Below are 23,129 nucleotides of genomic sequence, written 5' to 3'. Positions count from 1 at the left end.
GTTGACATTCCCTCTATAAGTGATATCTTAGGATAAGTGTCCTTTTCTGTGTGACTTACTTCACTTAGAGTCATCGTCCCTAAATCCACTCATCATGCTGCTACTAGCCTTATGACACTGATTTCATGGCTGAGTGATATTCCATTGTGTATAAGTACCACAACTTCTTTATCCATTTTTCTCTTTTCTGGGATATTTAAGGTGTACCGAAGTGGAGGTTCTTGGAAACAGAGCCGCCCTAAACTTTGGGGTGCCTGTGTCGTGTTGATTTTTAGGTTTCCCGATTTCTACGCCCATGAGTGGAAGTGCCCTATGCTCTCTCAGCTGTGTCTATTCCATGTTTCAGGACGCAGCGTACACTTCTCCAGAGTGGCTGTTGGCAATTTCCATCCCGCCCATCAGCGTAGCAAGGCTCCCGTGTCTCCATGGCCTGTCCTGCATTTCTGGTTTTTACACTTTTTTCAGCATGGCCCCTTTGACCGCTGGCAAGCGAGACTTCTTTGTAGCGCCTATTTGCCTTTCCGGCTTGCTTGGTTGGCCAAAAAGGGCGTATGCGTTTTTTCCTGAATATATTCAGGAAAAAACGCATACGCCCTTTTTGGCCAAGGGCATCATTGTCAACGCTTTGCCGCTTTTCATGTGCTTTCAAGGCGAGTCGAATCTACCTCCTAAAATCTGTTTCCTGCAATTCTGCCTTGCTTTCAAATCCTCTTCGTTGCCTTTCCTCAATATATTTGTGGACGAGAGTCATCATTTAGAACTCTGCAGGTTTGTGAATTGCAGTGCCCCTGAGCTCCATTTGTCAACTCGCTTTTTTGGGAGCTGGCCGCAAAAGCGCAGGATTGCTTCAGGCCCTATTCTGGTTCCGGGGGGCAGGCTGAGCCTGTGGTTCATTCTTCTTCCTGATGGGAAAATAGAGTGACCTGTGCCTGTCCCAACACCTAGAGCTAGTCTCTCATTGGTTCCCCCTCTTCCCGTTCATCCTCAGGACAAATTGCGACCTGTACGAAACAGGAGGTCAACGGTGCTGATTCTCCAAGTAGGGAGATTGTTAGTGAAGCGGCTGGAATGGCGAACCCGAGCACAAGGAGAGGAGAAATGAGGTGCGTTTTTGAAACCTTTCCCGATCACACGGTGTACCATCTTCTGGGGTTCCCAGGCATGTTTTCGATGTAGGAAGATGCCCTTGAACCTGGAGATTTGGGACCCATGGCATGGGTACCACGCACTATTACTTTAAAGGGTCTGCGTTTGCTCACCCAACCTCACCAATCCTCTCAGCCCCAAGAGTGTCCAGCCTTATGTCTCATCCAGCTGTGGGTCTAGATATGGTCAATCCAGGTTGCATCACAGCCCCTGAACGGATTTTGTAAGAATGTCTCTCTCTTTCACTGTCTTTGTTTTATGGGGTTTTTTTTTAAGTAATCTATTTTTATAATGGGGTTTAGCTGCTTCTCCCTGCTGTGTTTATGCCGCTTTAATCCCTCTTGATTCACTTCCAGAGAGATATCAATACATAGGTTTAAAGACTCTTACTAGTCAGATATATTCTTGGGTGGTGAATAGGGGGTGTTGAGTCCAGTTCACCTAGCAGGGAGTAGGTCTTGTCTATTACATATTTGGCTTGTGGAACGGTATCTGAGCTAATTTCAAAACCTTGTTTTATGTATCACCCCGCCTCAACTTTCCCGTTAAGCAGCCATAGTGTGTTTTCTAAATGTGTGACTCTGTTCTGTTTTGGAATTCAGTTCAGGTGTAGCGATGTTGACATTGCCTCTGTAAGTGATATCTTGGGATAAGTGTCCTTTTCTGTGTGACTTACTTCACTTAGAGTCATCGTCCCTAAATCCACTCATCATGCTGCTACTAGCCTTATGACACTGATTTCATGGCTGAGTGATATTCCATTGTGCATAAGTACCACAACTTCTTTATCCATTTTTCTCTTTCCTGGGATATTTCAGGTGTACCGAAGTGGAGGTTCTTGGAAACAGAGCAGCCCTAAACTTTGGGGTGCCTGTGTCTTGCTGATTTTTAGGTTTCCCGATTTCTACGCCCATGAGTGGAAGTGCCCTATGCTCTCTCAGCTGTGTCTATTCCATGTTTCAGGACGCAGCGTACACTTCTCAAGAGTGGCTGTTGGCAATTTCCATCCCGCCCATCAGCGTAGCAAGGCTCCCATGTCTCCATGGCCTGTCCTGCATTTCTGGTTTTTACACTTTTTTCAGCATGGCCCTTTGGACCGCTGGCAAGCGAGACTTCTTTGTAGCGCCGATTTGCCTTTCCGGCTTGCTTGGTTGGCCAAAAAGGGCGTATGCGTTTTTTCCTGAATATATTCAGGAAAAAACGCATACGCCCTTTTTGGCCAAGGGCATCATTGTCAACGCTTTGCCGCTTTTCATGTGCTTTCAAGGCGAGTCGAATCGACCTCCTGAAATCTGTTTCCTGCAATTCTGCCTTGCTTTCAAATCCTCTTCGTTGCCTTCCCTCAATATATTTGGGGACGAGAGTTATCATATATAGCTCTGCAGGTTTGTGAATTGCAGTGCCCCTGAGCTCCATTTGTCAACTCGCTTTTTTGGGAGCTGGCCGCAAAAGCGCAGGATTACTTCAGGCCCTATTCTGGTTCCGGGGGGCAGGCTGAGCCTGTGGTTCATTCTTCTTCCTGATGGGAAAATAGAGTGACCTGTGCCTGGCCCAACACCTAGAGCTAGTCTCTCATTGGTTCCCCCTCTTCCCGTTCATCCTCAGGACAAATTGCGACCTGTACGAAACAGGAGGTCAATGGTGCTGATTCTCCAAGTAGGGAGATTGTTAGTGAAGCGGCTGGAATGGCGAACCCGAGCACAAGGAGAGGAGAAATGAGGTGCGTTTTAGAAACCTTTCCCGATCACACGGTGTACCATCTTCTGGGTTTCCCAGGCATGTTTTCGATGTAGGAAGATGCCCTTGAACCTGGAGATTTGGGACCCATGGCATGGGTACCACGCACTATTACTTTAAAGGGTCTGCGTTTGCTCACCCAACCTCACCAATCCTCTCAGCCCCAAGAGTGTCCAGCCTTATGTCTCATCCAGCTGTGGGTCTAGATATGGTCAATCCAGGTTGCATCAGAGCCCCTGAACGGATTTTGGAAGAATTTCTCTCTCTTTCACTGTCTTTGTTTTATGGGGTTTTTTTTTAAGTAATCTATTTTTATAATGGGTTTTAGCTGCTTTTCCCTGCTGTGTTTATGCCGCTTTACACCCTCTTGATTCACTTCCAGAGAGATATCAATACATAGGTTTAAAGACTCTTACTAGTCAGATATATTCTTGGGCGGTGAATAGGGGGTGTTGAGTCCAGTTCACTGAGCAGGGAGTAGGTGTTGTCTATTACATATTTGGCTTGTGGAACGGTATGTGAGCTAATTTCAAACCCTTGTTTTATGCATCACCCCGTCTCACCTTTCCCGTTAAGCAGCCATAGTGTGTTTTCTAAATGTGTGACTCTGTTCTGTTTTGGAATTCAGTTCAGGTGTAGCGATGTTGACATTCCCTCTATAAGTGATATCTTAGGATAAGTGTCCTTTTCTGTGTGACTTACTTCACTTAGAGTCATCGTCCCTAAATCCACTCATCATGCTGCTACTAGCCTTATGACACTGATTTCATGGCTGAGTGATATTCCATTGTGTATAAGTACCACAACTTCTTTATCCATTTTTCTCTTTTCTGGGATATTTAAGGTGTACCGAAGTGGAGGTTCTTGGAAACAGAGCCGCCCTAAACTTTGGGGTGCCTGTGTCGTGTTGATTTTTAGGTTTCCCGATTTCTACGCCCATGAGTGGAAGTGCCCTATGCTCTCTCAGCTGTGTCTATTCCATGTTTCAGGACGCAGCGTACACTTCTCCAGAGTGGCTGTTGGCAATTTCCATCCCGCCCATCAGCGTAGCAAGGCTCCCGTGTCTCCATGGCCTGTCCTGCATTTCTGGTTTTTACACTTTTTTCAGCATGGCCCCTTTGACCGCTGGCAAGCGAGACTTCTTTGTAGCGCCGATTTGCCTTTCCGGCTTGCTTGGTTGGCCAAAAAGGGCGTATGCGTTTTTTCCTGAATATATTCAGGAAAAAACGCATACGCCCTTTTTGGCCAAGGGCATCATTGTCAACGCTTTGCCGCTTTTCATGTGCTTTCAAGGCGAGTCGAATCTACCTCCTAAAATCTGTTTCCTGCAATTCTGCCTTGCTTTCAAATCCTCTTCGTTGCCTTTCCTCAATATATTTGTGGACGAGAGTCATCATTTCTAACTCTGCAGGTTTGTGAATTGCAGTGCCCCTGAGCTCCATTTGTCAACTCGCTTTTTTGGGAGCTGGCCGCAAAAGCGCAGGATTGCTTCAGGCCCTATTCTGGTTCCGGGGGGCAGGCTGAGCCTGTGGTTCATTCTTCTTCCTGATGGGAAAATAGAGTGACCTGTGCCTGTCCCAACACCTAGAGCTAGTCTCTCATTGGTTCCCCCTCTTCCCGTTCATCCTCAGGACAAATTGCGACCTGTACGAAACAGGAGGTCAACGGTGCTGATTCTCCAAGTAGGGAGATTGTTAGTGAAGCGGCTGGAATGGCGAACCCGAGCACAAGGAGAGGAGAAATGAGGTGCGTTTTTGAAACCTTTCCCGATCACACGGTGTACCATCTTCTGGGGTTCCCAGGCATGTTTTCGATGTAGGAAGATGCCCTTGAACCTGGAGATTTGGGACCCATGGCATGGGTACCACGCACTATTACTTTAAAGGGTCTGCGTTTGCTCACCCAACCTCACCAATCCTCTCAGCCCCAAGAGTGTCCAGCCTTATGTCTCATCCAGCTGTGGGTCTAGATATGGTCAATCCAGGTTGCATCGGAGCCCCTGAACGGATTTTGTAAGAATGTCTCTCTCTTTCACTGTCTTTGTTTTCTGGGTTTTTTTTTTTAAGTGATCTATTTTTATAATGGGGTTTAGCTGCTTTTCCCTGCTGTGTTTATGCCGCTTTACACCCTCTTGATTCACTTCCAGAGAGATATCAATACATAGGTTTTAAGACTCTTCCTAGTCAGATACATTCTTGGGCGGTGAATAGGGGGTGTTGAGTCCAGTTCACTGAGCAGGGAGTAGGTCTTGTCTATTACATATTTGGCTTGTGGAACGGTATGTGAGCTAATTTCAAACCCTTGTTTTATGCATCGCCCCGCCTCACCTTTCCCGTTAAGCAGCCATAGTGTGTTTTCTAAATGTGTGACTCTGTTCTGTTTTGGAATTCAGTTCAGGTGTAGCGATGTTGACATTCCCTCTATAAGTGATATCTTAGGATAAGTGTCCTTTTCTGTGTGACTTACTTCACTTAGAGTCATCGTCCCTAAATCCACTCATCATGCTGCTACTAGCCTTATGACACTGATTTCATGGCTGAGTGATATTCCATTGTGCATAAGTACCACAACTTCTTTATCCATTTTTCTCTTTCCTGGGATATTTCAGGTGTACCGAAGTGGAGGTTCTTGGAAACAGAGCAGCCCTAAACTTTGGGGTGCCTGTGTCTTGTTGATTTTTAGGTTTCCCGATTTCTACGCCCCTGAGTGGAAGTGCCCTATGCTCTCTCAGCTGTGTCTATTCCATGTTTCAGGACGCAGCGTACACTTCTCCAGAGTGGCTGTTGGCAATTTCCATCCCGCCCATCAGCGTAGCAAGGCTCCCATGTCTCCATGGCCTGTCCTGCATTTCTGGTTTTTACACTTTTTTCAGCATGGCCCTTTTGACCGCTGGCAAGCGAGACTTCTTTGTAGCGCCGATTTGCCTTTCCGGCTTGCTTGGTTGGCCAAAAAGGGCGTATGCGTTTTTTCCTGAATATATTCAGGAAAAAACGCATACGCCCTTTTTGGCCAAGGGCATCATTGTCAACGCTTCGCCGCTTTTCATGTGCTTTCACGGCGAGTCGAATCGACCTCCTGAAATCTGTTTCCTGCAATTCTGCCTTGCTTTCAAATCCTCTTCGTTGCCTTCCCTCAATATATTTGGGGACGAGAGTTATCATATATAGCTCTGCAGGTTTGTGAATTGCAGTGCCCCTGAGCTCCATTTGTCAACTCGCTTTTTTGGGAGCTGGCCGCAAAAGCGCAGGATTGCTTCAGGCCCTATTCTGGTTCCGGGGGGCAGGCTGAGCCTGTGGTTCATTCTTCTTCCTGATGGGAAAATAGAGTGACCTGTGCCTGTCCCAACACCTAGAGCTAGTCTCTCATTGGTTCGCCCTCTTCCCGTTCATCCTCAGGACAAATTGCGACCTGTACGAAACAGGAGGTCAACGGTGCTGATTCTCCAAGTAGGGAGATTGTTAGTGAAGCGGCTGGAATGGCGAACCCGAGCACAAGGAGAGGAGAAATGAGGTGCGTTTTAGAAACCTTTCCCGATCACACGGTGTACCATCTTCTGGGTTTCCCAGGCATGTTTTCGATGTAGGAAGATGCCCTTGAACCTGGAGATTTGGGACCCATGGCATGGGTACCACGCACTATTACTTTAAAGGGTCTGCGTTTGCTCACCCAACCTCACCAATCCTCTCAGCCCCAAGAGTGTCCAGCCTTATGTCTCATCCAGCTGTGGGTCTAGATATGGTCAATCCAGGTTGCATCAGAGCCCCTCAACGGATTTTGGAAGAATGTCTCTCTCTTTCACTGTCTTTGTTTTATGGGGTTTTTTTTTAAGTAATCTATTTTTATAATGGGGTTTAGCTGCTTCTCCCTGCTGTGTTTATGCCGCTTTAATCCCTCTTGATTCACTTCCAGAGAGATATCAATACATAGGTTTAAAGACTCTTACTAGTCAGATATATTCTTGGGCGGTGAATAGGGGGTGTTGAGTCCAGTTCACTGAGCAGGGAGTAGGTCTTGTCTATTACATATTTGGCTTGTGGAACGGTATGTGAGCTAATTTCAAACCCTTGTTTTATGCATCACCCCGCCTCACCTTTCCCGTTAAGCAGCCATAGTGTGTTTTCTAAATGTGTGACTCTGTTCTGTTTTGGAATTCAGTTCAGGTGTAGCGATGTTGACATTCCCTCTATAAGTGATATCTTAGGATAAGTGTCCTTTTCTGTGTGACTTACTTCACTTAGAGTCATCGTCCCTAAATCCACTCATCATGCTGCTACTAGCCTTATGACACTGATTTCATGGCTGAGTGATATTCCATTGTGCATAAGTACCACAACTTCTTTATCCATTTTTCTCTTTTCTGGGATATTTAAGGTGTACCGAAGTGGAGGTTCTTGGAAACAGAGCCGCCCTAAACTTTGGGGTGCCTGTGTCGTGTTGATTTTTAGGTTTCCCGATTTCTACGCCCAAGAGTGGAAGTGCCCTATGCTCTCTCAGCTGTGTCTATTCCATGTTTCAGGACGCAGCGTACACTTCTCCAGAGTGGCTGTTGGCAATTTCCATCCCGCCCATCAGCGTAGCAAGGCTCCCGTGTCTCCATGGCCTGTCCTGCATTTCTGGTTTTTACACTTTTTTCAGCATGGCCCTTTGGACCGCTGGCAAGCGAGACTTCTTTGTAGCGCCGATTTGCCTTTCCGGCTTGCTTGGTTGGCCAAAAAGGGCGTATGCGTTTTTTCCTGAATATATTCAGGAAAAAACGCATACGCCCTTTTTGGCCAAGGGCATCATTGTCAACGCTTTGCCGCTTTTCATGTGCTTTCAAGGCGAGTCGAATCTACCTCCTAAAATCTGTTTCCTGCAATTCTGCCTTGCTTTCAAATCCTCTTCGTTGCCTTTCCTCAATATATTTGTGGACGAGAGTCATCATTTCTAACTCTGCAGGTTTGTGAATTGCAGTGCCCCTGAGCTCCATTTGTCAACTCGCTTTTTTGGGAGCTGGCCGCAAAAGCGCAGGATTGCTTCAGGCCCTATTCTGGTTCCGGGGGGCAGGCTGAGCCTGTGGTTCATTCTTCTTCCTGATGGGAAAATAGAGTGACCTGTGCCTGTCCCAACACCTAGAGCTAGTCTCTCATTGGTTCCCCCTCTTCCCGTTCATCCTCAGGACAAATTGCGACCTGTACGAAACAGGAGGTCAACCGTGCTGATTCTCCAAGTAGGGAGATTGTTAGTGAAGCGGCTGGAATGGCGAACCCGAGCACAAGGAGAGGAGAAATGAGGTGCGTTTTTGAAACCTTTCCCGATCACACGGTGTACCATCTTCTGGGGTTCCCAGGCATGTTTTCGATGTAGGAAGATGCCCTTGAACCTGGAGATTTGGGACCCATGGCATGGGTACCACGCACTATTACTTTAAAGGGTCTGCGTTTGCTCACCCAACCTCACCAATCCTCTCAGCCCCAAGAGTGTCCAGCCTTATGTCTCATCCAGCTGTGGGTCTAGATATGGTCAATCCAGGTTGCATCGGAGCCCCTGAACGGATTTTGTAAGAATGTCTCTCTCTTTCACTGTCTTTGTTTTCTGCGTTTTTTTTTTTAAGTGATCTATTTTTATAATGGGGTTTAGCTGCTTTTCCCTGCTGTGTTTATGCCGCTTTACACCCTCTTGATTCACTTCCAGAGAGATATCAATACATAGGTTTTAAGACTCTTCCTAGTCAGATACATTCTTGGGCGGTGAATAGGGGGTGTTGAGTCCAGTTCACTGAGCAGGGAGTAGGTCTTGTCTATTACATATTTGGCTTGTGGAACGGTATGTGAGCTAATTTCAAACCCTTGTTTTATGCATCGCCCCGCCTCACCTTTCCCGTTAAGCAGCCATAGTGTGTTTTCTAAATGTGTGACTCTGTTCTGTTTTGGAATTCAGTTCAGGTGTAGCGATGTTGACATTCCCTCTATAAGTGATATCTTAGGATAAGTGTCCTTTTCTGTGTGACTTACTTCACTTAGAGTCATCGTCCCTAAATCCACTCATCATGCTGCTACTAGCCTTATGACACTGATTTCATGGCTGAGTGATATTCCATTGTGCATAAGTACCACAACTTCTTTATCCATTTTTCTCTTTTCTGGGATATTTAAGGTGTACCGAAGTGGAGGTTCTTGGAAACAGAGCCGCCCTAAACTTTGGGGTGCCTGTGTCGTGTTGATTTTTAGGTTTCCCGATTTCTACGCCCCTGAGTGGAAGTGCCCTATGCTCTCTCAGCTGTGTCTATTCCATGTTTCAGGACGCAGCGTACACTTCTCCAGAGTGGCTGTTGGCAATTTCCATCCCGCCCATCAGCGTAGCAAGGCTCCCATGTCTCCATGGCCTGTCCTGCATTTCTGGTTTTTACACTTTTTTCAGCATGGCCCTTTGGACCGCTGGCAAGCGAGACTTCTTTGTAGCGCCGATTTGCCTTTCCGATTGCTTGGTTGGCCAAAAAGGGCGTATGCGTTTTTTCCTGAATATATTCAGGAAAAAACGCATACGCCCTTTTTGGCCAAGGGCATCATTGTCAACGCTTCGCCGCTTTTCATGTGCTTTCAAGGCGAGTCGAATCGACCTCCTGAAATCTGTTTCCTGCAATTCTGCCTTGCTTTCAAATCCTCTTCGTTGCCTTCCCTCAATATATTTGGGGACGAGAGTTATCATATATAGCTCTGCAGGTTTGTGAATTGCAGTGCCCCTGAGCTCCATTTGTCAACTCGCTTTTTTGGGAGCTGGCCGCAAAAGCGCAGGATTGCTTCAGGCCCTATTCTGGTTCCGGGGGGCAGGCTGAGCCTGTGGTTCATTCTTCTTCCTGATGGGAAAATAGAGTGACCTGTGCCTGTCCCAACACCTAGAGCTAGTCTCTCATTGGTTCCCCCTCTTCCCGTTCATCCTCAGGACAAATTGCGACCTGTACGAAACAGGAGGTCAACGGTGCTGATTCTCCAAGTAGGGAGATTGTTAGTGAAGCGGCTGGAATGGCGAACCCGAGCACAAGGAGAGGAGAAATGAGGTGCGTTTTAGAAACCTTTCCCGATCACACGGTGTACCATCTTCTGGGTTTCCCAGGCATGTTTTCGATGTAGGAAGATGCCCTTGAACCTGGAGATTTGGGACCCATGGCATGGGTACCACGCACTATTACTTTAAAGGGTCTGCGTTTGCTCACCCAACCTCACCAATCCTCTCAGCCCCAAGAGTGTCCAGCCTTATGTCTCATCCAGCTGTGGGTCTAGATATGGTCAATCCAGGTTGCATCAGAGCCCCTCAACGGATTTTGGAAGAATTTCTCTCTCTTTCACTGTCTTTGTTTTATGGGGTTTTTTTTTAAGTAATCTATTTTTATAATGGGTTTTAGCTGCTTTTCCCTGCTGTGTTTATGCCGCTTTACACCCTCTTGATTCACTTCCAGAGAGATATCAATACATAGGTTTAAAGACTCTTACTAGTCAGATATATTCTTGGGCGGTGAATAGGGGGTGTTGAGTCCAGTTCACTGAGCAGGGAGTAGGTCTTGTCTATTACATATTTGGCTTGTGGAACGGTATGTGAGCTAATTTCAAACCCTTGTTTTATGCATCACCCCGCCTCACCTTTCCCGTTAAGCAGCCATAGTGTGTTTTCTAAATGTGTGACTCTGTTCTGTTTTGGAATTCAGTTCAGGTGTAGCGATGTTGACATTCCCTCTATAAGTGATATGTTAGGATAAGTGTCCTTTTCTGTGTGACTTACTTCACTTAGAGTCATCGTCCCTAAATCCACTCATCATGCTGCTACTAGCCTTATGACACTGATTTCATGGCTGAGTGATATTCCATTGTGCATAAGTACCACAACTTCTTTATCCATTTTTCTCTTTTCTGGGATATTTAAGGTGTACCGAAGTGGAGGTTCTTGGAAACAGAGCCGCCCTAAACTTTGGGGTGCCTGTGTCGTGTTGATTTTTAGGTTTCCCGATTTCTACGCCCAAGAGTGGAAGTGCCCTATGCTCTCTCAGCTGTGTCTATTCCATGTTTCAGGACGCAGCGTACACTTCTCCAGAGTGGCTGTTGGCAATTTCCATCCCGCCCATCAGCGTAGCAAGGCTCCCGTGTCTCCATGGCCTGTCCTGCATTTCTGGTTTTTACACTTTTTTCAGCATGGCCCTTTGGACCGCTGGCAAGCGAGACTTCTTTGTAGCGCCGATTTGCCTTTCCGGCTTGCTTGGTTGGCCAAAAAGGGCGTATGCGTTTTTTCCTGAATATATTCAGGAAAAAACGCATACGCCCTTTTTGGCCAAGGGCATCATTGTCAACGCTTTGCCGCTTTTCATGTGCTTTCAAGGCGAGGCGAATCTACCTCTTAAAATCTGTTTCCTGCAATTCTGCCTTGCTTTCAAATCCTCTTCGTTGCCTTTCCTCAATATATTTGTGGACGAGAGTCATCATTTAGAACTCTGCAGGTTTGTGAATTGCAGTGCCCCTGAGCTCCATTTGTCAACTCGCTTTTTTGGGAGCTGGCCGCAAAAGCGCAGGATTGCTTCAGGCCCTATTCTGGTTCCGGGGGGCAGGCTGAGCCTGTGGTTCATTCTTCTTCCTGATGGGAAAATAGAGTGACCTGTGCCTGTCCCAACACCTAGAGCTAGTCTCTCATTGGTTCCCCCTCTTCCCGTTCATCCTCAGGACAAATTGCGACCTGTACGAAACAGGAGGTCAACGGTGCTGATTCTCCAAGTAGGGAGATTGTTAGTGAAGCGGCTGGAATGGCGAACCCGAGCACAAGGAGAGGAGAAATGAGGTGCGTTTTTGAAACCTTTCCCGATCACACGGTGTACCATCTTCTGGGGTTCCCAGGCATGTTTTCGATGTAGGAAGATGCCCTTGAACCTGGAGATTTGGGACCCATGGCATGGGTACCACGCAGTATTACTTTAAAGGGTCTGCGTTTGCTCACCCAACCTCACCAATCCTCTCAGCCCCAAGAGTGTCCAGCCTTATGTCTCATCCAGCTGTGGGTCTAGATATGGTCAATCCAGGTTGCATCACAGCCCCTGAACGGATTTTGTAAGAATGTCTCTCTCTTTCACTGTCTTTGTTTTATGGGGTTTTTTTTTAAGTAATCTATTTTTATAATGGGGTTTAGCTGCTTCTCCCTGCTGTGTTTATGCCGCTTTAATCCCTCTTGATTCACTTCCAGAGAGATATCAATACATAGGTTTAAAGACTCTTACTAGTCAGATATATTCTTGGGTGGTGAATAGGGGGTGTTGAGTCCAGTTCACCTAGCAGGGAGTAGGTCTTGTCTATTACATATTTGGCTTGTGGAACGGTATCTGAGCTAATTTCAAACCCTTGTTTTATGTATCACCCCGCCTCAACTTTCCCGTTAAGCAGCCATAGTGTGTTTTCTAAATGTGTGACTCTGTTCTGTTTTGGAATTCAGTTCAGGTGTAGCGATGTTGACATTGCCTCTGTAAGTGATATCTTGGGATAAGTGTCCTTTTCTGTGTGACTTACTTCACTTAGAGTCATCGTCCCTAAATCCACTCATCATGCTGCTACTAGCCTTATGACACTGATTTCATGGCTGAGTGATATTCCATTGTGCATAAGTACCACAACTTCTTTATCCATTTTTCTCTTTCCTGGGATATTTCAGGTGTACCGAAGTGGAGGTTCTTGGAAACAGAGCAGCCCTAAACTTTGGGGTGCCTGTGTCTTGCTGATTTTTAGGTTTCCCGATTTCTACGCCCATGAGTGGAAGTGCCCTATGCTCTCTCAGCTGTGTCTATTCCATGTTTCAGGACGCAGCGTACACTTCTCCAGAGTGGCTGTTGGCAATTTCCATCCCGCCCATCAGCGTAGCAAGGCTCCCATGTCTCCATGGCCTGTCCTGCATTTCTGGTTTTTACACTTTTTTCAGCATGGCCCTTTGGACCGCTGGCAAGCGAGACTTCTTTGTAGCGCCGATTTGCCTTTCCGGCTTGCTTGGTTGGCCAAAAAGGGCGTATGCGTTTTTTCCTGAATATATTCAGGAAAAAACGCATACGCCCTTTTTGGCCAAGGGCATCATTGTCAACGCTTTGCCGCTTTTCATGTGCTTTCAAGGCGAGTCGAATCGACCTCCTGAAATCTGTTTCCTGCAATTCTGCCTTGCTTTCAAATCCTCTTCGTTGCCTTCCCTCAATATATTTGGGGACGAGAGTTATCATATATAGCTCTGCAGGTTTGTGAATTGCAGTGCCCCTGAGCTCCATTTGTCAACTCGCTTTTTTGGGAGCTGGCCGCAAAAGCGCAGGATTACTTCAGGCCCTATTCTGGTTCCGGGGGGCAGGCTGAGCCTGTGGTTCATTCTTCTTCCTGATGGGAAAATAGAGTCACCTGTGCCTGGCCCAACACCTAGAGCTAGTCTCTCATTGGTTCCCCCTCTTCCCGTTCATCCTCAGGACAAATTGCGACCTGTACGAAACAGGAGGTCAATGGTGCTGATTCTCCAAGTAGGGAGATTGTTAGTGAAGCGGCTGGAATGGCGAACCCGAGCACAAGGAGAGGAGAAATGAGGTGCGTTTTAGAAACCTTTCCCGATCACACGGTGTACCATCTTCTGGGTTTCCCAGGCATGTTTTCGATGTAGGAAGATGCCCTTGAACCTGGAGATTTGGGACCCATGGCATGGGTACCACGCACTATTACTTTAAAGGGTCTGCGTTTGCTCACCCAACCTCACCAATCCTCTCAGCCCCAAGAGTGTCCAGCCTTATGTCTCATCCAGCTGTGGGTCTAGATATGGTCAATCCAGGTTGCATCAGAGCCCCTGAACGGATTTTGGAAGAATTTCTCTCTCTTTCACTGTCTTTGTTTTATGGGGTTTTTTTTTAAGTAATCTATTTTTATAATGGGTTTTAGCTGCTTTTCCCTGCTGTGTTTATGCCGCTTTACACCCTCTTGATTCACTTCCAGAGAGATATCAATACATAGGTTTAAAGACTCTTACTAGTCAGATATATTCTTGGGCGGTGAATAGGGGGTGTTGAGTCCAGTTCACTGAGCAGGGAGTAGGTGTTGTCTATTACATATTTGGCTTGTGGAACGGTATGTGAGCTAATTTCAAACCCTTGTTTTATGCATCACCCCGTCTCACCTTTCCCGTTAAGCAGCCATAGTGTGTTTTCTAAATGTGTGACTCTGTTCTGTTTTGGAATTCAGTTCAGGTGTAGCGATGTTGACATTCCCTCTATAAGTGATATCTTAGGATAAGTGTCCTTTTCTGTGTGACTTACTTCACTTAGAGTCATCGTCCCTAAATCCACTCATCATGCTGCTACTAGCCTTATGACACTGATTTCATGGCTGAGTGATATTCCATTGTGTATAAGTACCACAACTTCTTTATCCATTTTTCTCTTTTCTGGGATATTTAAGGTGTACCGAAGTGGAGGTTCTTGGAAACAGAGCCGCCCTAAACTTTGGGGTGCCTGTGTCGTGTTGATTTTTAGGTTTCCCGATTTCTACGCCCATGAGTGGAAGTGCCCTATGCTCTCTCAGCTGTGTCTATTCCATGTTTCAGGACGCAGCGTACACTTCTCCAGAGTGGCTGTTGGCAATTTCCATCCCGCCCATCAGCGTAGCAAGGCTCCCGTGTCTCCATGGCCTGTCCTGCATTTCTGGTTTTTACACTTTTTTCAGCATGGCCCCTTTGACCGCTGGCAAGCGAGACTTCTTTGTAGCGCCGATTTGCATTTCCGGCTTGCTTGGTTGGCCAAAAAGGGCGTATGCGTTTTTTCCTGAATATATTCAGGAAAAAACGCATACGCCCTTTTTGGCCAAGGGCATCATTGTCAACGCTTTGCCGCTTTTCATGTGCTTTCAAGGCGAGTCGAATCTACCTCCTAAAATCTGTTTCCTGCAATTCTGCCTTGCTTTCAAATCCTCTTCGTTGCCTTCCCTCAATATATTTGGGGACGAGAGTTATCATATATAGCTCTGCAGGTTTGTGAATTGCAGTGCCCCTGAGCTCCATTTGTCAACTCGCTTTTTTGGGAGCTGGCCGCAAAAGCGCAGGATTGCTTCAGGCCCTATTCTGGTTCCGGGGGGCAGGCTGAGCCTGTGGTTCATTCTTCTTCCTGATGGGAAAATAGAGTGACCTGTGCCTGTCCCAACACCTAGAGCTAGTCTCTCATTGGTTCCCCCTCTTCCCGTTCATCCTCAGGACAATTTGCGACCTGTACGAAACAGGAGGTCAACGGTGCTGATTCTCCAAGTAGGGAGATTGTTAGTGAAGCGGCTGGAATGGCGAACCCGAGCACAAGGAGAGGAGAAATGAGGTGCGTTTTAGAAACCTTTCCCGATCACACGGTGTACCATCTTCTGGGTTTCCCAGGCATGTTTTCGATGTAGGAAGATGCCCTTGAACCTGGAGATTTGGGACCCATGGCATGGGTACCACGCACTATTACTTTAAAGGGTCTGCGTTTGCTCACCCAACCTCACCAATCCTCTCAGCCCCAAGAGTGTCCAGCCTTATGTCTCATCCAGCTGTGGGTCTAGATATGGTCAATCCAGGTTGCATCAGAGCCCCTCAACGGATTTTGGAAGAATTTCTCTCTCTTTCACTGTCTTTGTTTTATGGGGTTTTTTTTTAAGTAATCTATTTTTATAATGGGTTTTAGCTGCTTTTCCCTGCTGTGTTTATGCCGCTTTACACCCTCTTGATTCACTTCCAGAGAGATATCAATACATAGGTTTAAAGACTCTTACTAGTCAGATATATTCTTGGGCGGTGAATAGGGGGTGTTGAGTCCAGTTCACTGAGCAGGGAGTAGGTCTTGTCTATTACATATTTGGCTTGTGGAACGGTATGTGAGCTAATTTCAAACCCTTGTTTTATGCATCACCCCGCCTCACCTTTCCCGTTAAGCAGCCATAGTGTGTTTTCTAAATGTGTGACTCTGTTCTGTTTTGGAATTCAGTTCAGGTGTAGCGATGTTGACATTCCCTCTATAAGTGATATCTTAGGATAAGTGTCCTTTTCTGTGTGACTTACTTCACTTAGAGTCATCGTCCCTAAATCCACTCATCATGCTGCTACTAGCCTTATGACACTGATTTCATGGCTGAGTGATATTCCATTGTGCATAAGTACCACAACTTCTTTATCCATTTTTCTCTTTTCTGGGATATTTAAGGTGTACCGAAGTGGAGGTTCTTGGAAACAGAGCCGCCCTAAACTTTGGGGTGCCTGTGTCGTGTTGATTTTTAGGTTTCCCGATTTCTACGCCCAAGAGTGGAAGTGCCCTATGCTCTCTCAGCTGTGTCTATTCCATGTTTCAGGACGCAGCGTACACTTCTCCAGAGTGGCTGTTGGCAATTTCCATCCCGCCCATCAGCGTAGCAAGGCTCCCGTGTCTCCATGGCCTGTCCTGCATTTCTGGTTTTTACACTTTTTTCAGCATGGCCCTTTGGACCGCTGGCAAGCGAGACTTCTTTGTAGCGCCGATTTGCCTTTCCGGCTTGCTTGGTTGGCCAAAAAGGGCGTATGCGTTTTTTCCTGAATATATTCAGGAAAAAACGCATACGCCCTTTTTGGCCAAGGGCATCATTGTCAACGCTTTGCCGCTTTTCATGTGCTTTCAAGGCGAGGCGAATCTACCTCTTAAAATCTGTTTCCTGCAATTCTGCCTTGCTTTCAAATCCTCTTCGTTGCCTTTCCTCAATATATTTGTGGACGAGAGTCATCATTTAGAACTCTGCAGGTTTGTGAATTGCAGTGCCCCTGAGCTCCATTTGTCAACTCGCTTTTTTGGGAGCTGGCCGCAAAAGCGCAGGATTGCTTCAGGCCCTATTCTGGTTCCGGGGGGCAGGCTGAGCCTGTGGTTCATTCTTCTTCCTGATGGGAAAATAGAGTGACCTGTGCCTGTCCCAACACCTAGAGCTAGTCTCTCATTGGTTCCCCCTCTTCCCGTTCATCCTCAGGACAAATTGCGACCTGTACGAAACAGGAGGTCAACGGTGCTGATTCTCCAAGTAGGGAGATTGTTAGTGAAGCGGCTGGAATGGCGAACCCGAGCACAAGGAGAGGAGAAATGAGGTGCGTTTTTGAAACCTTTCCCGATCACACGGTGTACCATCTTCTGGGGTTCCCAGGCATGTTTTCGATGTAGGAAGATGCCCTTGAACCTGGAGATTTGGGACCCATGGCATGGGTACCACGCAGTATTACTTTAAAGGGTCTGCGTTTGCTCACCCAACCTCACCAATCCTCTCAGCCCCAAGAGTGTCCAGCCTTATGTCTCATCCAGCTGTGGGTCTAGATATGGTCAATCCAGGTTGCATCACAGCCCCTGAACGGATTTTGTAAGAATGTCTCTCTCTTTCACTGTCTTTGTTTTATGGGTTTTTTTTTTAAGTAATCTATTTTTATAATGGGGTTTAGCTGCTTCTCCCTGCTGTGTTTATGCCGCTTTAATCCCTCTTGATTCACTTCCAGAGAGATATCAATACATAGGTTTAAAGACTCTTACTAGTCAGATATATTCTTGGGTGGTGAATAGGGGGTGTTGAGTCCAGTTCACCTAGCAGGGAGTAGGTCTTGTCTATTACATATTTGGCTTGTGGAACGGTATCTGAGCTAATTTCAAACCCTTGTTTTATGTATCACCCCGCCTCAACTTTCCCGTTAAGCAGCCATAGTGTGTTTTCTAAATGTGTGACTCTGTTCTGTTTTGGAATTCAGTTCAGGTGTAGCGATGTTGACATTGCCTCTGTAAGTGATATCTTGGGATAAGTGTCCTTTTCTGTGTGACTTACTTCACTTAGAGTCATCGTCCCTAAATCCACTCATCATGCTGCTACTAGCCTTATGACACTGATTTCATGGCTGAGTGATATTCCATTGTGCATAAGTACCACAACTTCTTTATCCATTTTTCTCTTTCCTGGGATATTTCAGGTGTACCGAAGTGGAGGTTCTTGGAAACAGAGCAGCCCTAAACTTTGGGGTGCCTGTGTCTTGCTGATTTTTAGGTTTCCCGATTTCTACGCCCATGAGTGGAAGTGCCCTATGCTCTCTCAGCTGTGTCTATTCCATGTTTCAGGACGCAGCGTACACTTCTCCAGAGTGGCTGTTGGCAATTTCCATCCCGCCCATCAGCGTAGCAAGGCTCCCGTGTCTCCATGGCCTGTCCTGCATTTCTGGTTTTTACACTTTTTTCAGCATGGCCCCTTTGACCGCTGGCAAGCGAGACTTCTTTGTAGCGCCGATTTGCATTTCCGGCTTGCTTGGTTGGCCAAAAAGGGCGTATGCGTTTTTTCCTGAATATATTCAGGAAAAAACGCATACGCCCTTTTTGGCCAAGGGCATCATTGTCAACGCTTTGCCGCTTTTCATGTGCTTTCAAGGCGAGTCGAATCTACCTCCTAAAATCTGTTTCCTGCAATTCTGCCTTGCTTTCAAATCCTCTTCGTTGCCTTTCCTCAATATATTTGTGGACGAGAGTCATCATTTCTAACTCTGCAGGTTTGTGAATTGCAGTGCCCCTGAGCTCCATTTGTCAACTCGCTTTTTTGGGAGCTGGCCGCAAAAGCGCAGGATTGCTTCAGGCCCTATTCTGGTTCCGGGGGGCAGGCTGAGCCTGTGGTTCATTCTTCTTCCTGATGGGAAAATAGAGTGACCTGTGCCTGTCCCAACACCTAGAGCTAGTCTCTCATTGGTTCCCCCTCTTCCCGTTCATCCTCAGGACAAATTGCGACCTGTACGAAACAGGAGGTCAACGGTGCTGATTCTCCAAGTAGGGAGATTGTTAGTGAAGCGGCTGGAATGGCGAACCCGAGCACAAGGAGAGGAGAAATGAGGTGCGTTTTTGAAACCTTTCCCGATCACACGGTGTACCATCTTCTGGGGTTCCCAGGCATGTTTTCGATGTAGGAAGATGCCCTTGAACCTGGAGATTTGGGACCCATGGCATGGGTACCACGCACTATTACTTTAAAGGGTCTGCGTTTGCTCACCCAACCTCACCAATCCTCTCAGCCCCAAGAGTGTCCAGCCTTATGTCTCATCCAGCTGTGGGTCTAGATATGGTCAATCCAGGTTGCATCGGAGCCCCTGAACGGATTTTGTAAGAATGTCTCTCTCTTTCACTGTCTTTGTTTTCTGGGTTTTTTTTTTTAAGTGATCTATTTTTATAATGGGGTTTAGCTGCTTTTCCCTGCTGTGTTTATGCCGCTTTACACCCTCTTGATTCACTTCCAGAGAGATATCAATACATAGGTTTTAAGACTCTTCCTAGTCAGATACATTCTTGGGCGGTGAATAGGGGGTGTTGAGTCCAGTTCACTGAGCAGGGAGTAGGTCTTGTCTATTACATATTTGGCTTGTGGAACGGTATGTGAGCTAATTTCAAACCCTTGTTTTATGCATCGCCCCGCCTCACCTTTCCCGTTAAGCAGCCATAGTGTGTTTTCTAAATGTGTGACTCTGTTCTGTTTTGGAATTCAGTTCAGGTGTAGCGATGTTGACATTCCCTCTATAAGTGATATCTTAGGATAAGTGTCCTTTTCTGTGTGACTTACTTCACTTAGAGTCATCGTCCCTAAATCCACTCATCATGCTGCTACTAGCCTTATGACACTGATTTCATGGCTGAGTGATATTCCATTGTGCATAAGTACCACAACTTCTTTATCCATTTTTCTCTTTCCTGGGATATTTCAGGTGTACCGAAGTGGAGGTTCTTGGAAACAGAGCAGCCCTAAACTTTGGGGTGCCTGTGTCTTGTTGATTTTTAGGTTTCCCGATTTCTACGCCCCTGAGTGGAAGTGCCCTATGCTCTCTCAGCTGTGTCTATTCCATGTTTCAGGACGCAGCGTACACTTCTCCAGAGTGGCTGTTGGCAATTTCCATCCCGCCCATCAGCGTAGCAAGGCTCCCATGTCTCCATGGCCTGTCCTGCATTTCTGGTTTTTACACTTTTTTCAGCATGGCCCTTTTGACCGCTGGCAAGCGAGACTTCTTTGTAGCGCCGATTTGCCTTTCCGGCTTGCTTGGTTGGCCAAAAAGGGCGTATGCGTTTTTTCCTGAATATATTCAGGAAAAAACGCATACGCCCTTTTTGGCCAAGGGCATCATTGTCAACGCTTCGCCGCTTTTCATGTGCTTTCAAGGCGAGTCGAATCGACCTCCTGAAATCTGTTTCCTGCAATTCTGCCTTGCTTTCAAATCCTCTTCGTTGCCTTCCCTCAATATATTTGGGGACGAGAGTTATCATATATAGCTCTGCAGGTTTGTGAATTGCAGTGCCCCTGAGCTCCATTTGTCAACTCGCTTTTTTGGGAGCTGGCCGCAAAAGCGCAGGATTGCTTCAGGCCCTATTCTGGTTCCGGGGGGCAGGCTGAGCCTGTGGTTCATTCTTCTTCCTGATGGGAAAATAGAGTGACCTGTGCCTGTTCCAACACCTAGAGCTAGTCTCTCATTGGTTCGCCCTCTTCCCGTTCATCCTCAGGACAAATTGCGACCTGTACGAAACAGGAGGTCAACGGTGCTGATTCTCCAAGTAGGGAGATTGTTAGTGAAGCGGCTGGAATGGCGAACCCGAGCACAAGGAGAGGAGAAATGAGGTGCGTTTTAGAAACCTTTCCCGATCACACGGTGTACCATCTTCTGGGTTTCCCAGGCATGTTTTCGATGTAGGAAGATGCCCTTGAACCTGGAGATTTGGGACCCATGGCATGGGTACCACGCACTATTACTTTAAAGGGTCTGCGTTTGCTCACCCAACCTCACCAATCCTCTCAGCCCCAAGAGTGTCCAGCCTTATGTCTCATCCAGCTGTGGGTCTAGATATGGTCAATCCAGGTTGCATCAGAGCCCCTCAACGGATTTTGGAAGAATGTCTCTCTCTTTCACTGTCTTTGTTTTATGGGGTTTTTTTTTAAGTAATCTATTTTTATAATGGGGTTTAGCTGCTTCTCCCTGCTGTGTTTATGCCGCTTTAATCCCTCTTGATTCACTTCCAGAGAGATATCAATACATAGGTTTAAAGACTCTTACTAGTCAGATATATTCTTGGGCGGTGAATAGGGGGTGTTGAGTCCAGTTCACTGAGCAGGGAGTAGGTCTTGTCTATTACATATTTGGCTTGTGGAACGGTATGTGAGCTAATTTCAAACCCTTGTTTTATGCATCACCCCGCCTCACCTTTCCCGTTAAGCAGCCATAGTGTGTTTTCTAAATGTGTGACTCTGTTCTGTTTTGGAATTCAGTTCAGGTGTAGCGATGTTGACATTCCCTCTATAAGTGATATCTTAGGATAAGTGTCCTTTTCTGTGTGACTTACTTCACTTAGAGTCATCGTCCCTAAATCCACTCATCATGCTGCTACTAGCCTTATGACACTGATTTCATGGCTGAGTGATATTCCATTGTGCATAAGTACCACAACTTCTTTATCCATTTTTCTCTTTTCTGGGATATTTAAGGTGTACCGAAGTGGAGGTTCTTGGAAACAGAGCCGCCCTAAACTTTGGGGTGCCTGTGTCGTGTTGATTTTTAGGTTTCCCGATTTCTACGCCCAAGAGTGGAAGTGCCCTATGCTCTCTCAGCTGTGTCTATTCCATGTTTCAGGACGCAGCGTACACTTCTCCAGAGTGGCTGTTGGCAATTTCCATCCCGCCCATCAGCGTAGCAAGGCTCCCGTGTCTCCATGGCCTGTCCTGCATTTCTGGTTTTTACACTTTTTTCAGCATGGCCCTTTGGACCGCTGGCAAGCGAGACTTCTTTGTAGCGCCGATTTGCCTTTCCGGCTTGCTTGGTTGGCCAAAAAGGGCGTATGCGTTTTTTCCTGAATATATTCAGGAAAAAACGCATACGCCCTTTTTGGCCAAGGGCATCATTGTCAACGCTTTGCCGCTTTTCATGTGCTTTCAAGGCGAGTCGAATCTACCTCCTAAAATCTGTTTCCTGCAATTCTGCCTTGCTTTCAAATCCTCTTCGTTGCCTTTCCTCAATATATTTGTGGACGAGAGTCATCATTTCTAACTCTGCAGGTTTGTGAATTGCAGTGCCCCTGAGCTCCATTTGTCAACTCGCTTTTTTGGGAGCTGGCCGCAAAAGCGCAGGATTGCTTCAGGCCCTATTCTGGTTCCGGGGGGCAGGCTGAGCCTGTGGTTCATTCTTCTTCCTGATGGGAAAATAGAGTGACCTGTGCCTGTCCCAACACCTAGAGCTAGTCTCTCATTGGTTCCCCCTCTTCCCGTTCATCCTCAGGACAAATTGCGACCTGTACGAAACAGGAGGTCAACCGTGCTGATTCTCCAAGTAGGGAGATTGTTAGTGAAGCGGCTGGAATGGCGAACCCGAGCACAAGGAGAGGAGAAATGAGGTGCGTTTTTGAAACCTTTCCCGATCACACGGTGTACCATCTTCTGGGGTTCCCAGGCATGTTTTCGATGTAGGAAGATGCCCTTGAACCTGGAGATTTGGGACCCATGGCATGGGTACCACGCACTATTACTTTAAAGGGTCTGCGTTTGCTCACCCAACCTCACCAATCCTCTCAGCCCCAAGAGTGTCCAGCCTTATGTCTCATCCAGCTGTGGGTCTAGATATGGTCAATCCAGGTTGCATCGGAGCCCCTGAACGGATTTTGTAAGAATGTCTCTCTCTTTCACTGTCTTTGTTTTCTGGGTTTTTTTTTTTAAGTGATCTATTTTTATAATGGGGTTTAGCTGCTTTTCCCTGCTGTGTTTATGCCGCTTTACACCCTCTTGATTCACTTCCAGAGAGATATCAATACATAGGTTTTAAGACTCTTCCTAGTCAGATACATTCTTGGGCGGTGAATAGGGGGTGTTGAGTCCAGTTCACTGAGCAGGGAGTAGGTCTTGTCTATTACATATTTGGCTTGTGGAACGGTATGTGAGCTAATTTCAAACCCTTGTTTTATGCATCGCCCCGCCTCACCTTTCCCGTTAAGCAGCCATAGTGTGTTTTCTAAATGTGTGACTCTGTTCTGTTTTGGAATTCAGTTCAGGTGTAGCGATGTTGACATTCCCTCTATAAGTGATATCTTAGGATAAGTGTCCTTTTCTGTGTGACTTACTTCACTTAGAGTCATCGTCCCTAAATCCACTCATCATGCTGCTACTAGCCTTATGACACTGATTTCATGGCTGAGTGATATTCCATTGTGCATAAGTACCACAACTTCTTTATCCATTTTTCTCTTTTCTGGGATATTTAAGGTGTAC

This window comes from Eubalaena glacialis, chromosome 8 (genome assembly GCF_028564815.1).
Source record: "Eubalaena glacialis isolate mEubGla1 chromosome 8, mEubGla1.1.hap2.+ XY, whole genome shotgun sequence".
Lineage (NCBI taxonomy): Eukaryota > Metazoa > Chordata > Mammalia > Artiodactyla > Balaenidae > Eubalaena > Eubalaena glacialis.
This window is presented reverse-complemented; position numbering follows the sequence as displayed.